Source organism: Cataglyphis hispanica, chromosome 21 (assembly GCF_021464435.1).
Source record: "Cataglyphis hispanica isolate Lineage 1 chromosome 21, ULB_Chis1_1.0, whole genome shotgun sequence".
Classification (NCBI taxonomy): Eukaryota; Metazoa; Arthropoda; class Insecta; order Hymenoptera; family Formicidae; genus Cataglyphis; species Cataglyphis hispanica.
Window position 1 is genome coordinate 4,767,501 of NC_065974.1, and position 13,260 is coordinate 4,780,760.

General features: G+C 33.0%; 1 protein-coding gene across 1 annotated transcript in view; it reads left to right on the forward strand.

Moving 5' to 3' along the window:
- LOC126857199 (uncharacterized) overlaps positions 1-13,260 on the forward strand; it is a 33,531-nt gene that overhangs the window by 5,025 nt on the left and 15,246 nt on the right.

A 13,260-nucleotide genomic window follows, 5' to 3' on the forward strand; every position in this document is an offset into this window, starting at 1 on the left:
CGCGTAGGCCACGCGATATTCCAAGTACGCTGGGCTATTTTCATGCTACGCCAAGAAGATACGGAGAGCGAGCGGAAGAGTATAACGCGCGCTCTATAGCGATGGTGACATGACGACGAAGCGGCACGGCCGACTCCGCCAAGCCGTACAAAGCCGGAATCGGCCAGGCTGCGAGTGGGACCATCGGAATTTCTCTCGATTTGTCGTCTATTCATGGCAGGGACTCTCCACCGGAATTTACCGATTCGGACTAGCGTGTATATTTCTATAGAAGAATAGTAACTGTCAAATGTGTAAATTTTTTTAAAAAATTGTTCGAGCTTTGAACAAATATTTGCATTAAGACGATAAATAGTAAAGCTTTGAAATACGTACATATTTAAATTATTACATTTTATATCGAAATGATATTCTTGCTTTTTAATTTACAAAAGAACTGAGAGAAGAACAATTCTACATTTTTGTAAATTTCTCATGAAAATGAATAAGGATGAGATGTAATTCGAGAATAAGTACTCGTTATAATGTTTAATATTTCTTTGAAACAAGTATAAACACTCGATGAACTTGGCACTTGTTTTGTATGTAAACAATAGCACGCGAAGATGAGAGAAGTCCGCGGAACAAGTTAAAGATACGAAACGAAAATCAAAAGGATTTATATTCTATAAACATCTCTGTTACGCTTTGAAACGACGAATGAGCGTAAAGTATATTATTTTCTAAAGCAGCGTTATTAACGCATTCTTCGAAAAAACTTTGTATTCATTGAAAAACTCAATAAACTATTTAAACAATACATGATTTTATATATATATATATATATATATATATATAATGTTATAATAAAAAATATTATTAAAAGTATGATGAAATTGTAATCGTGCGGTCAAGAAATAAAAAATTTTTCTCATATGTTTTACATAATTTTTATTAGATGCGTTGACGTGGTAAATAATTATGTGAGTAGTGACATAGGGTGACATAGTAATTCTTATAACAAAAATACTATATGATAATAAATCTCTCTCTCTCTCTCTCTCTTTCTCTTTCTTTCTCTGTCTCCCCTTTCTCTCGTAAATATTTATAATTATAAGAATATCAGTCATATATCGATATAGATAATATTAATATTATATTAGTACAATAACGATTTGAACGTAAGAAGAATTCAGTCGTTCACTTCGCTTTATACACGAAAATATGGAGATATTAAATGATAGGAATCTTCACTGATTGCTCGCGTAAAATCTTCTCTTTTCCTGTGCGCGATTTGTCAAAGAAATTTCATCTCGCGTGTACATCATCGGAATGTATGTACAACGCGGAAAAGATCAAACGAATATCGACAGCTAATATCTTTTTGTGAAAACGCAATCGATTTGTTTACTTAGTTTTTATTGCAGTGTAAATAATGCGAATAAGAAAAAATTGCAATACGATTAATCTGTTCTCTGTGCAAAAAAACATTTGCGTCAAGTAGCTCACAAATTTGCAAATGTTCGCGATAAGTATTGCTTCCAAATAAAAAAAAGAAAAAGGTAATAAAAATTTTTTTATCAGACTATCTTAAAAATAATTTTATCTATTTTTATTATTTTAGATATACGTGATATATGAACTATTTAAATGTAATAATGTGTTTTTATCAAATTACTTGCTTAAAAAAAATTCGGATTTCGCGGCGCAAACATTCACAGATTGAAATATCTTGCGAGAGGCAACGATCGCATGAGATACAATGGAATTTACTTTATTCACTATCTAAATTTACTTTAACTGCTCGTGCACCCCCATCGTAAATCCACCGAACTTCATTACGTTCGCTCGACGATACTATAAACCCGTTACGGTCTTGTAATAAGCTTAAAAGGATTGTAGGACACTCGCCGTTCTTGCCAGACGTATCTTTTCGGTACTTAATCTCACAATGTGATTTCTCGAACTTGAGCTCTTTCATTGCACCACGCGAATAGTATACGATAATTTCATTATCTACGTTGCATAAATATGTGCTACCACGTAAACAATGACATAATATGGCTATATATTATCGAAGGTCGCACTTTTATAAAATTCAATTTAATGCAAACTATCAGACACACATATGTTTATTATGAAATTAATCCGATAATATAATAGCATGACAACAATAAGGTACGAATGATTAAATCTCCGACAAAAAGTGTTTTTTTCATTAACATTTTACATATAAAATATATTCTTTTTTTCGATGTTGGTATTGATTAATAAAACGGTACTGGCGGATGTGATTGCATTTGTATATTCAAGTATATTTACGTGCGCTCTAAATCGATGGTGGAATTAAAATGATTACTGTTATAATATGTATAACGCATCGTGTGCCTTTTTACGATCGTGACACGATTAAAGCAATTACGATTTGATATAGCGAAGATTGTTCCGTTCCTTTTAACTTCAACAAACATTCATTTTCGTTTCTCACACAATCTATTAGGTTGGCAACTAAGTTCCCGCGGTTTTTTTAAATTTTAACATTCCGCATGTCATTAAATGTTTTTGGCATAATGTTTTAAATCATTCGAAAGAGGATGTTTTGTTCTACCGGAATCTATGTTTTTTTTTGTTCGAGTTAATTTATGTTAATTTTCAGATCATTAAAATGGAATGTCAAGTTGAGAAAAATGAGCATTTTCGACACCTCCTTCTTTTTGCTTTTAATCAAGGTTCTGAGGCCGCAAAAGCTCGGATTTCCATCTCTTTCGATCTCTTTCAAATGCTATGCGCGGAGTTTCGTTCAATACTGATGCAGAATTGAGAGCTTGGTTGGATGAATTTTTCGAGTCGAAACCGGCTGATTTCTACCAACGAGGTATTGAAAATCTTGATGAACGTTGGGAAGAAGTTGTAAACAACAAGGGAGAATATATTATTGATTAATTAGTTGTTAATTTTTATTGAAAAATAAACTTTTAAAAAATTTAAAAAAACGGCGGGAACTTAGTTGCCAACCCAATATTTTCGCGGGAAAAAGAAAATCAAAATAATTACATTATCTATTCGATAAGCAACCATTTAAGGCCGGTTCTACAATAAGTCGTATGTCGTTAATCGTAAGCAAATTGACGAACCACAGCCAATTTTTTTTTTTTTTTGAAATTATCGACTGTGATTGGTAAATTTCCTAAATTTTTACATGTAAATGCTTGTAATTGCATATTAAGTGCGTTAATAGTCTTGCACGATCGATTAACAACATCTGGTAAATTTGCAAATTCATAGAGATATGTCGTAGTATCCGTAATGAAATGATTAAATATACAGAATTCACTATTAGATTAGTGCGTCATAAATATGAAAACAGCTATTGGCGATAATCAGCGCGTTCGTCAATAGAGTAGAATTAAACGAATCGGACGGTAAATATGGAGTCATATTGTTTACACGCCTGACACAGCAATACCTGAATGACTCAATTATCAAGCTGATCGATTAATCTAGAGAGTACGTATCTATTTTGCGCCATTCTTTAATATCGAATTATCAGATATTTATCACATCTATAAAATTTCAAAGATCAAGATAGAGCGCGTGTTAAATGACGTGATGACGTAGGATGATGTGATACTAAAAATCTCACTATTTCACTTTCATTCGCTCGCGAGAAATGCGCAATTGAATGAAAGTTTAAACTGAGTTTCACGATATTACATGTTACGCGAGACTTTCAACACACGCGTGAAAGAGTAAAATCAAAGAAATAGAGAATGAAATGAGAAAAAAGACTAAAGTATACCTATAGAAAAAAAAACATTCGTTCATATTTTATCTGTTTAATTTGAGAGAGAGAGAGAGAGAGAGAGAGAGAAACAGTTTCCCTTCTCGGAAAGCAGGGAGGGGGGAGGAAGGGGAATTCCGTGAATACGCGGCCGTGAACGTCCTAGGACACGTAGACGGGGTGCGTGACCCAATCACCCGTTCACCGGCAGCAGCGCGCGAACCGGGAGCGGCGTGGATTCGTGTCGAGTCTCTTTCGATGCGCGGCGGTGGGAGACTGTGTCGAACGGAATCCCCGACGGTGCGCGCGCGCGCGAGAACGCACCCGAGATCGTGTGCGTCTGTAGTGGCCGCGCGAAGGCCGACGGAAGGGGTAGGAGCGTGAGAGGGAGGGAGAGGAAGGGGGCAGAGAGACGGGAGAGTCGCTCTGTCAGACGAAGGCGGCGCGCGGGTGAGATGAGGAAGGGAATGCCGCTTCTTCGTCAGACGACGTGCGCGGCAGCAACGGCGGATCGCGCGCGCGTGACTCACTTGCGCGTCGCGGGAATCTCCCGCTTCCTCGCCGATGGCAGCACCGACCGCACGACCAGCAAGCGCGCGTGCTGCGCTCGAGTACGGTACACGGTCTGCATATAGTTTGACGGTGGTGGTGCGGAGGGGAAGGAAGAAGGGCAGCAGCCAATGCGCACGGTCGGAGAGTTCATCCGGTGCAAGCGACGCGCGCTCGCGCTCCGTCGTCGTAGACCCGCTACGCGATATACCAGTGTTTCCCAACTTCGCTTCCGCGACATTTCTGATGTAATCGAATCAGATTTGCTGTTATCTAGATGATGGAGTTATCTAGATAATCATTTAGATGAAGCAATTTATCTCATCTTTATTTAGATAATAATAGTATGTATGATTATTTCTTTAGCTTATATGGAAAAATGTCATTTGCCTTAAATTATCTAAGATAATAGCTGCATTCACGAGAAACTCAGCCTTTAATAAGCGTTTTATAATTCTTTAATATGTTTGGTTCTTACATTTAGATCCAACGGAGAACCAAAATAAGATCCAATCATATTAAAGAATCACTAACAATAAATACTGTGCTCAGTGTGAAACTGTAAAGAATACATCTAAAGTGTATTGAGTCATATTGCCTTGTGGTATTTTCTATTATTTTCTATTGCCGATCTTTTCAGTTTCATACAATTTCTCTATTAATAATATCATAACAGAAGATATGTGGAAAAGTATTTAATGAAAAAGTATAGCTAAATATATATTATATTATTTTAATTGTTATATATTTTCCTTAATTTTTTTTTAAAGCAATATTATCTTGATATCATCTAGATAAAATGCATCATAATTTCATTTATTATTTAGACAAACTTAAAATAGATTATTTTTATCTTATATAAGAGGAAATTTTGTTTGATCTTTATCTAGATGATTTTAACATTATCTATGCAAAACACTGAATCGAATAATAAGAATAATTATTAATTTGATGATTATTCTCAAATATTTCAGAAAAAAATGTTTAATAATGGAGAAGAGAGAATAGCAGTGCGTTAATTAATTTTTTATAGATTGAAATTTTGAAAACACATGTTTGAATCATCATATTGTATAAATATTTGATTACATCATCCGGTAAATGTTTAATAAACTATATCGTATGTGAAATTCTTTATATAAAATATTTTAACCAGAGAATAAATTGATCCAGATACTTTACAAGCGATATATTGTGCACCACTGATTTGATTCATTGCAAAATATCGCGCTGAACTGACGCTAATTGGACGATACATTCGGATATCTGGCACAGGATAACCCGATGATGCATCAATAAATGACAATGAATATATTCTCTTAAAATAAACATTTTAATACTATTAATAAACAATTAAAATTATTCTGACGCAGATATTTGCATCGAATGAGTATGACAATACAACATTGTGTATTCTAAAAATTGTATAACACCATATCGATTTCTGCATTAATTTAATTAAATTTCTCCCTGTACAGCAAACGAGAATTATGCACGAACTTAAACGGAATTAAAGAACGAACGGGAAATTGATCCCGCCTCTGACTCAGAAATCAACAACATATCATGAAGTTTCGGCGAATAATTTCGTGCTTCTTTTCGGTATCGTGAATGAGTCTATCGCGTTAAATATTTAAAAGCCCACGGCATCGCTAAAATTATATTCGCTTCTTCGAAAGAGACATTCGAAAGATCGGTGATCCTGTCGGCGAAAGTCACAGAATCGCGGAGCCGGTTCCCGCAATCGTGTTCGTTAATGCTCGACGTCATCGATTCACGTACGATGGAATGCCAAATATTCGCTGACTTTGCATACAGGTGTCCGCGACATTATTGTAAATAAATAACGCGCGATCCCCAAAGTGGCACGATGGCCATTCAAGTCTAATTCCATTTATCAAATTGAGTCAGATATGAACGAATCGCACGCACTTTTTAAAAGTATAAAAATGAACGAACAATAAAATGAAATGATTTTTTGCTGTTAAAATTTGGAAATTAATAACTTGTAATAACTAATGGAACATTCGATTCATTGATTTGCTATAAAGAATAAAATATAATTTTTGCGTTTATATCGTAAATACTGAATTTAATATCGAATGAGAATATTTGAACGTGAAAACATTAAATATGAATGAAACGAATATCCAAATATCATATTCACTGCTTTGCGCAGCAATTGATTGAAATTACGAAAATGGGAATACGTAATCTCGTTTCTCATTTACGCGTAAATAATAAATATCTAGTATCATTTGTGAATTCCGTGTCAGAAATTCGGATAATAAAATATTCCCCTCAAAAAAAGAAAAATACATTATTAGAAAACTATGAAGCTTATATATAATTCAACCTAAAATATGAACTTGTAATTGAAATAAGAATAGTGAAATCTCTAAACTTAATAAACGAATTGAGATTCTTAAACATTGCAAATGAAAATGTTTCATAATTCGCTAACGACATATAATTTATGAAAATTAATGCAAGACATTGAAAGACAATGAAAGATGAAACTAAGCTAAAATCTTTAAAACTTTAAACGCTAAAACTGACATTATCGAGACTCAGACGTAAATAAGTGTGAAAATTGATGGGATTAAGCCGCGGTCAGTTGAACGAGCGTTTAACGCGTCTGACGCGTCCGGCATAAAACGATTAACGAATTGTCAGGTCTATATAACGTGTGGTGGCATGATATGCGTTGTACGACATACGATGGCAGACTCTGAACGAACTATTCATAGGTTGCAATTGGTCGTTTGTACGAGTTTACTCTTCGCCTCTCTTTCGACTCTCCCCCAGATTTAAGCCTAAATCATACGAGATGATTGTAACTTACTATATCCCCTTGATGCGAAAACTGCATATTCCATTCAATTTCCCATCCAATTCTTTAAATCTGTAAGATCGAAATAATTTTGTAGATTGTTTACATTTATATATATTTTTCTCTTATCGAATAAATAATTTTAAAGATATTCATTTATCGAGATTTTTATTTCATATTTGACTGAAACAAACGCTTATAACAACTTGATCATCGATCCCTTTAGTTGTTTACATCATGCCTTGAACTATGATTTTTGAATGAAAAAGCATATATAGACATTATATTTTTATCTTTTTACAAAATAATCAATAAACAAGTCAATTGTCAGTCATATATAGATTCGTTTTATATTTGCATTTCTCTTTTGGCCAAACATGGTGAGATAGAGAATTATCTTTGTGCACGTACGCCTGGTGGATACATCGACAAGGGAGGGGACCGAGGTCAGGGAGCGAGCTCTATCGAGATAGAGAGCAAACAATAATAACCAATACATCAATAAAATACTCCAGGAGCTCGACCAAACTAGCTCTCTTCATCGAGGTTTTATTCGGGCCAGCGAAAATGACGATGTGGGCGAGATCGCTAAACTCGGCGACCGAGAGATCGAAAATAAAACCTTATGCCAAAAGTCCACAACTAACTTTACGTGCCCAATGGTATATCAAAATCTCACGTTCTGTCTTTCTCATTTTCGTTTTACGCGACGATCAATCTAAACTAAAATGACAAAGGCAGCTTTATTTTAGGTTGCGTCTTATATTCCGAAAGATTTTATTTTCGGAATTTTATCGACACAACTTTATTGAGAATTTCTTGCGAGATGTGTAACATGTAACAAGATTAAAGTACGAATGATTTGTGAGCGAAGAATATAGTGCGAGACAAAAGCGATCTCCGTGTAAAATCGCGTTGCAATTTGCCGCGAGTTATTTCACAGTAACCGTAAATGGAACATTTTTCAATAAAAATACCAAATGTCAATGTGCAAGAATAAAAGGTCACATGATTTTACATCGAAATAAACTCAAAATCCGGCAAATCTCTGCTAGGAATTAAAATCCTGAAAGTCACACACATATACAATATACCTGTATATGCATACCTTGATACATACATGTATGAGTAATTTTTTTTTTTTATTTTTATACATTGTTATAATTGTTGCGTGCAACGTAGAGTTTTATTTTCAATATATATTTCTTCTCACATTTTTTAAAATTAAAAATTTTATCAACATTTCTCTCTCTTTATATCTGTACAAAATTTATCATTGTTATGTCGTAACGCTTATCAAATGTTATTTCTTTTTTATTCTTCGTTAAAATAAACTCATGAACGCATTTGTTATTAGAATGCTTTACTCACAGAGAAACAACTTTGATGTATTTTATATTGTCGAGTATAAAAATCTACATTTATATGTTTACTTAAAATGCAAACAAAACGTATCATGACCCATTTTTGTTGCTTTACAGACCTGTATATACTAATATGTACAGGTTTACTATATTTATTGCCTGGTTATATGAAGTTTACGAAGTATATTTCGCTGCAGAGAGCAGCTCTCGTGAATACTACTCATAATGCACGAATAACTTTGATAACAAGCTATAATTTCAGACAAATATTTGAGAGATTGTTAATTGAATAATCCGAAACTCGAGCATTATGGCGCCAACGATAATAATCTCTTGACCGTTTATTCGTTTTTGATCCACTAATATTATCAGTTTTAATTCATAAAACACATGAAACGATACCCACGTACAATTAATACAGAAATTTTAAAATTGAGCACATAATAACACATATCATTATACAGGGTGTCCTAGACCACCCGTATACCCCTTCTTTCAAGAACTAAGCATTTTAGAGAAAAACGTTATGAACAAAAATTGTATGGTTTTGAGGGGAACATAAAATGGTTTGACCTTGGATGGCATCGTTAAGCTCAAGTCAAGGACACCTTTAATTTCTTAAATCGAATCCCCTATTTTTTATTGCATATTCTTATAGCTTATGTCGAGAGCTTTTCAAAGCACTATAATAAAGTATTTTTTCATTAAGAATTTTTCGAGTTATTTTGTATCTTAATCTGACATATTTTAGTATAAAATATAAAATATCTCGAAAATTATTTAGTGTTCGATAATTGTATCGTAATACTTTTATGTACAGAATAATAAGATGAATCAAATGGTGAACAGAAAATAATTGTTTTAAAAAAAAAATATGCAATTATTTGCAATATATTTTTTTATAACAATTATTTATTTTTTCTTTACACCATGGATCTAGGACATCCTGTATATAACAAAATGGAATATTCGCTAATTATAAGATCTAAAACATATATATTAATTGTCTAAATAAAAATTTAATTATTATGTGCTTTATCCGAAAAAAATTTTCTAATCTTCAATTTCTCATAGTTGCAAATTAATAATACAATCTTTTGCAAAAATATGAACGAAAAATCCAGTTGAAAATCTATTTGTATTTATACATATAGTATATCGTCTTTATACATATATACATATGCATATATAAAGACTCCCATTGTACTTGTCCATAGTTCAAATAATAATGTGTATGTACTGCGTGCTGTATGCATTTGAAAACACACGAGCACGTTATGTAAATGTACGATTGCGCGAAAGAGTCACGGTCGATTGTCGATGATTCAGTTTGCTCGCGCATGAACTTTTGAGTCGGTCTGTAAGTAACGCATAAAACATCCTGCGATAGTAGTCGCGTAGATACCGCGCGCGATAGTGCGTTCGGAATGGAACATAGGAACGAATGAATAAGAATGGACGACACGAATAGCGTGCTCTATTGTCGTTTCATTCATTTCTACTGGATTCGCCGCCAAGCGAGGAGAGAGCCTAATGAAGTTGGCGTATGCGTTGCGTCACGTGTGTCCTTTCAACAACGCGTATCCGCTTATAAATTAATTATCTTTTTTATCCGTGAATCAACGTCGTGCTCGCTTACGTCGCGTAAACTTTATAGCAAATTAGCGATTTAGTTTGACTGCTCACGATATGATCAGAAGTGCGATTTAGTTAGACTGGATAATGTATGTAAATGATCTTCGATATTCTAATGAAATCCAATTTGAAGTTACACATGGGATTATAATAAATCATTATTAATGTTTATTTAGAATTATTGATATTAAAAATGCGAAATTTTATCCCTATAAATTACAAACAACCTTTAAATGACACTTCTAATTAATAATAATTATTAATAATAATAATAATTTATAAATTCTAATATCATTTTCATTTAGAAGAAAATGCAGTTATATTTGAAGAAAAGAGGGAGAGAGAGAGAGAGAGAAATGGAATTCCGCTTACTGTATACAATATGTGGTTTATGTCGCATAAATTATAATATATTGCGCGGTATATTAGGCGTATTTATGAGAGTCAAAATTTCCGTGATAGTTTCTCCTCGGACGAAGAAAAGACCGTTGCCAAATGGATCGTCGACGTAAGACTTGTCGTTTGGACGGTGACTTTGCGCGAGGAGGAGTACCTCCGTCGATGAACCAGGTTGGCTCACCAGCTCCTTCTTTTCTTGTCTTTTTCTACCTCTCACTGTCTTTCTCTCTCTCTCCTCTCCATTTGCGCATATATAAATAGCGCGGTCCAAAATTATCGGGGCACTTCAGCGAACGGTGCCGCGAAAGTGGCGTCCGAGAACAGACCAGCGATTTCTGCTAGCTATAAAAATATACGCGGGAACGACATGGACGCCCGATTGGCGACGCGCATTCTTCAACAAAAAGCACGATGAGAGCAATTATACGAAGAACAAAGAATATAGAATTATTTACATTTACTTACATCTTTGCAATCTAAACTAGTTTCAGCAGCGATCGAAAAATATGCAAAAATCAGCAACAATTAGACAAAACGATATATATATATATATATATATATATATATATTTTTTTATAATTAAAAATGAGCTGGCAAAGTTATCTTAAAAGCGGATCATAATAAATTTTTCTAAAGTATTATAAGAGAAAATTAAAAGCAAAGAATTAAATTCTTAGTGTGAAAGTATCTATTTGCCATAACATTTAACTCGTTCCAAAATGTTATTTTTTTGTATAATGAATATTTATGGATTAAATATTTTATTTTTATTTTAACAGTATTAGTCAATATGCGAATTACATTATTCATTAAGATTTGCTCCATTAAAGATATCGCAATGTATTTCAGAGACAATGACAATCAAGTTTTTGGCACCGTGAATTGTGAATTTAAAGGGAAATGCTCTTACCCCCCCGATATTGAACTCAATCAAAAATTTTAAATACGCGCGATCCGCTCTGAATAATTTATATCTTGTATAATGACGCGATATGTCGTAAGTTTTTAAAAATAAGTACGAAAAGTGTATATAGATTTTTTTTTAAATAACAAAGAGAGAGAATTTACAGCAGAAGAAAAAATATTAATCTTTATGGGAACAATATTTAACTGCAATTTAAACGGATATTAAAACTAAACTAAAAATGACTTGTATAATTTTGTATAATTACGTAACTTGAATCTTTCATATAAAAGATATGGATTAATCTCAAAACATCTTTATACAACTGCAGTATATATATATATATACATACTGATAACATCAATTTAATGACCGCATTTGTAATTCGAGTTGAAGGAATTGGCGTCAGCTGCATCCGATGATGCAGTTCCTAATTACGCGATTAGTCGACGTACATTGACAGCATTGAGAGAAAGAGAGTCAAGAGAATGTCGAGACTTTACAATTCTAATTCCATAATAAGTAATTCCTTGTCGATAAGCCGCGGCGGTGAGCAAACGAAAGATCTTGGTCGCTTATAAATGCAAATATAGGAGCAAAAAAATCTTGTTCATACGTAAACGGATCTGAATTGTTGAACTCGCTTCTTCATTTCCGCTTTCGTGATGTTGCATTATCGCATAATTCCCCGAGGATGATCTGTCGCCTCTTGAATATTGAATACGTGGATAATTGCGTTTAAAGCAAATCCCACTTTCACCTACATTGGATATGATTAAAATAATCCTTTAATAAGAGAGACATATTAAAGTAAATAAAGTAAAGTTAACGTGAAAATGCGTAATTCCTTTTTAATAAATCTGTGTTAGATTTTTTTTATGGCAATTAAAACTATCTGTACACACAATTCAATAATTTACTGATGTCTCAAAATTATTGTATATAATGTAAATATTACGTTTGTTTAATAGATGTTGAAATTCTAGCTTACGCATCTTATAAATATGTGTTAAATGGTAAGAGAATTAAATTAATGTCACGGAGGATAGGATCACGCTAACATAATGCGTACTTGAAATAAAGCATTATGTCATTAAAGCGGAATTTAGTAGAATCGACACCGCAAGATGCGTAATAGAGTTTCCTAAATGAATTTATGTTTGCAGAATTATTATGTGGTCATCAATGCATTTCCTTTATGTGTTTCATCTATGTTTTAAACGCAGCTCTATTATTTTTTTACTGCGGAGAAATATCTATTAACAGTTTATTATTAGCGATTATTCACACCACGTGAGTATTTCACGATCACGAAAGTTTAGTGTGGGAAATATTAGCCAGTTAATTTTCTCTCTCGTGCATAATATATGATCAATGAATTAAATATATATATTTGTCATATTTTTATTTTTTATCGATTGGTGATTCAACCGAATATTTCATATTTTAATCTCAACCTTGTACGATAAAATTAATTAATGTGAAAATAAATGCATTACATATACGAGATGATAATAGATGATGAGAATAGAAATAGAGTGAATGAGATACTGACATAGATATATATATATATATATATATATATATATATATATATATATATATATATATATATCTGATATGTGTTATTTTTGCTATTTGTTTGATATTAAACATTATTATTGCAATACACATATGCATGTATTCTTTTAATCATTAATTAAACCACGTAATTTTTGAATTATTGATCTCTTTATTATTTTGTATATGTACGATTATATAAATACGATATTCTGAGTAACATCCAAAAATTGAAATATGATTTTTAATACAATCC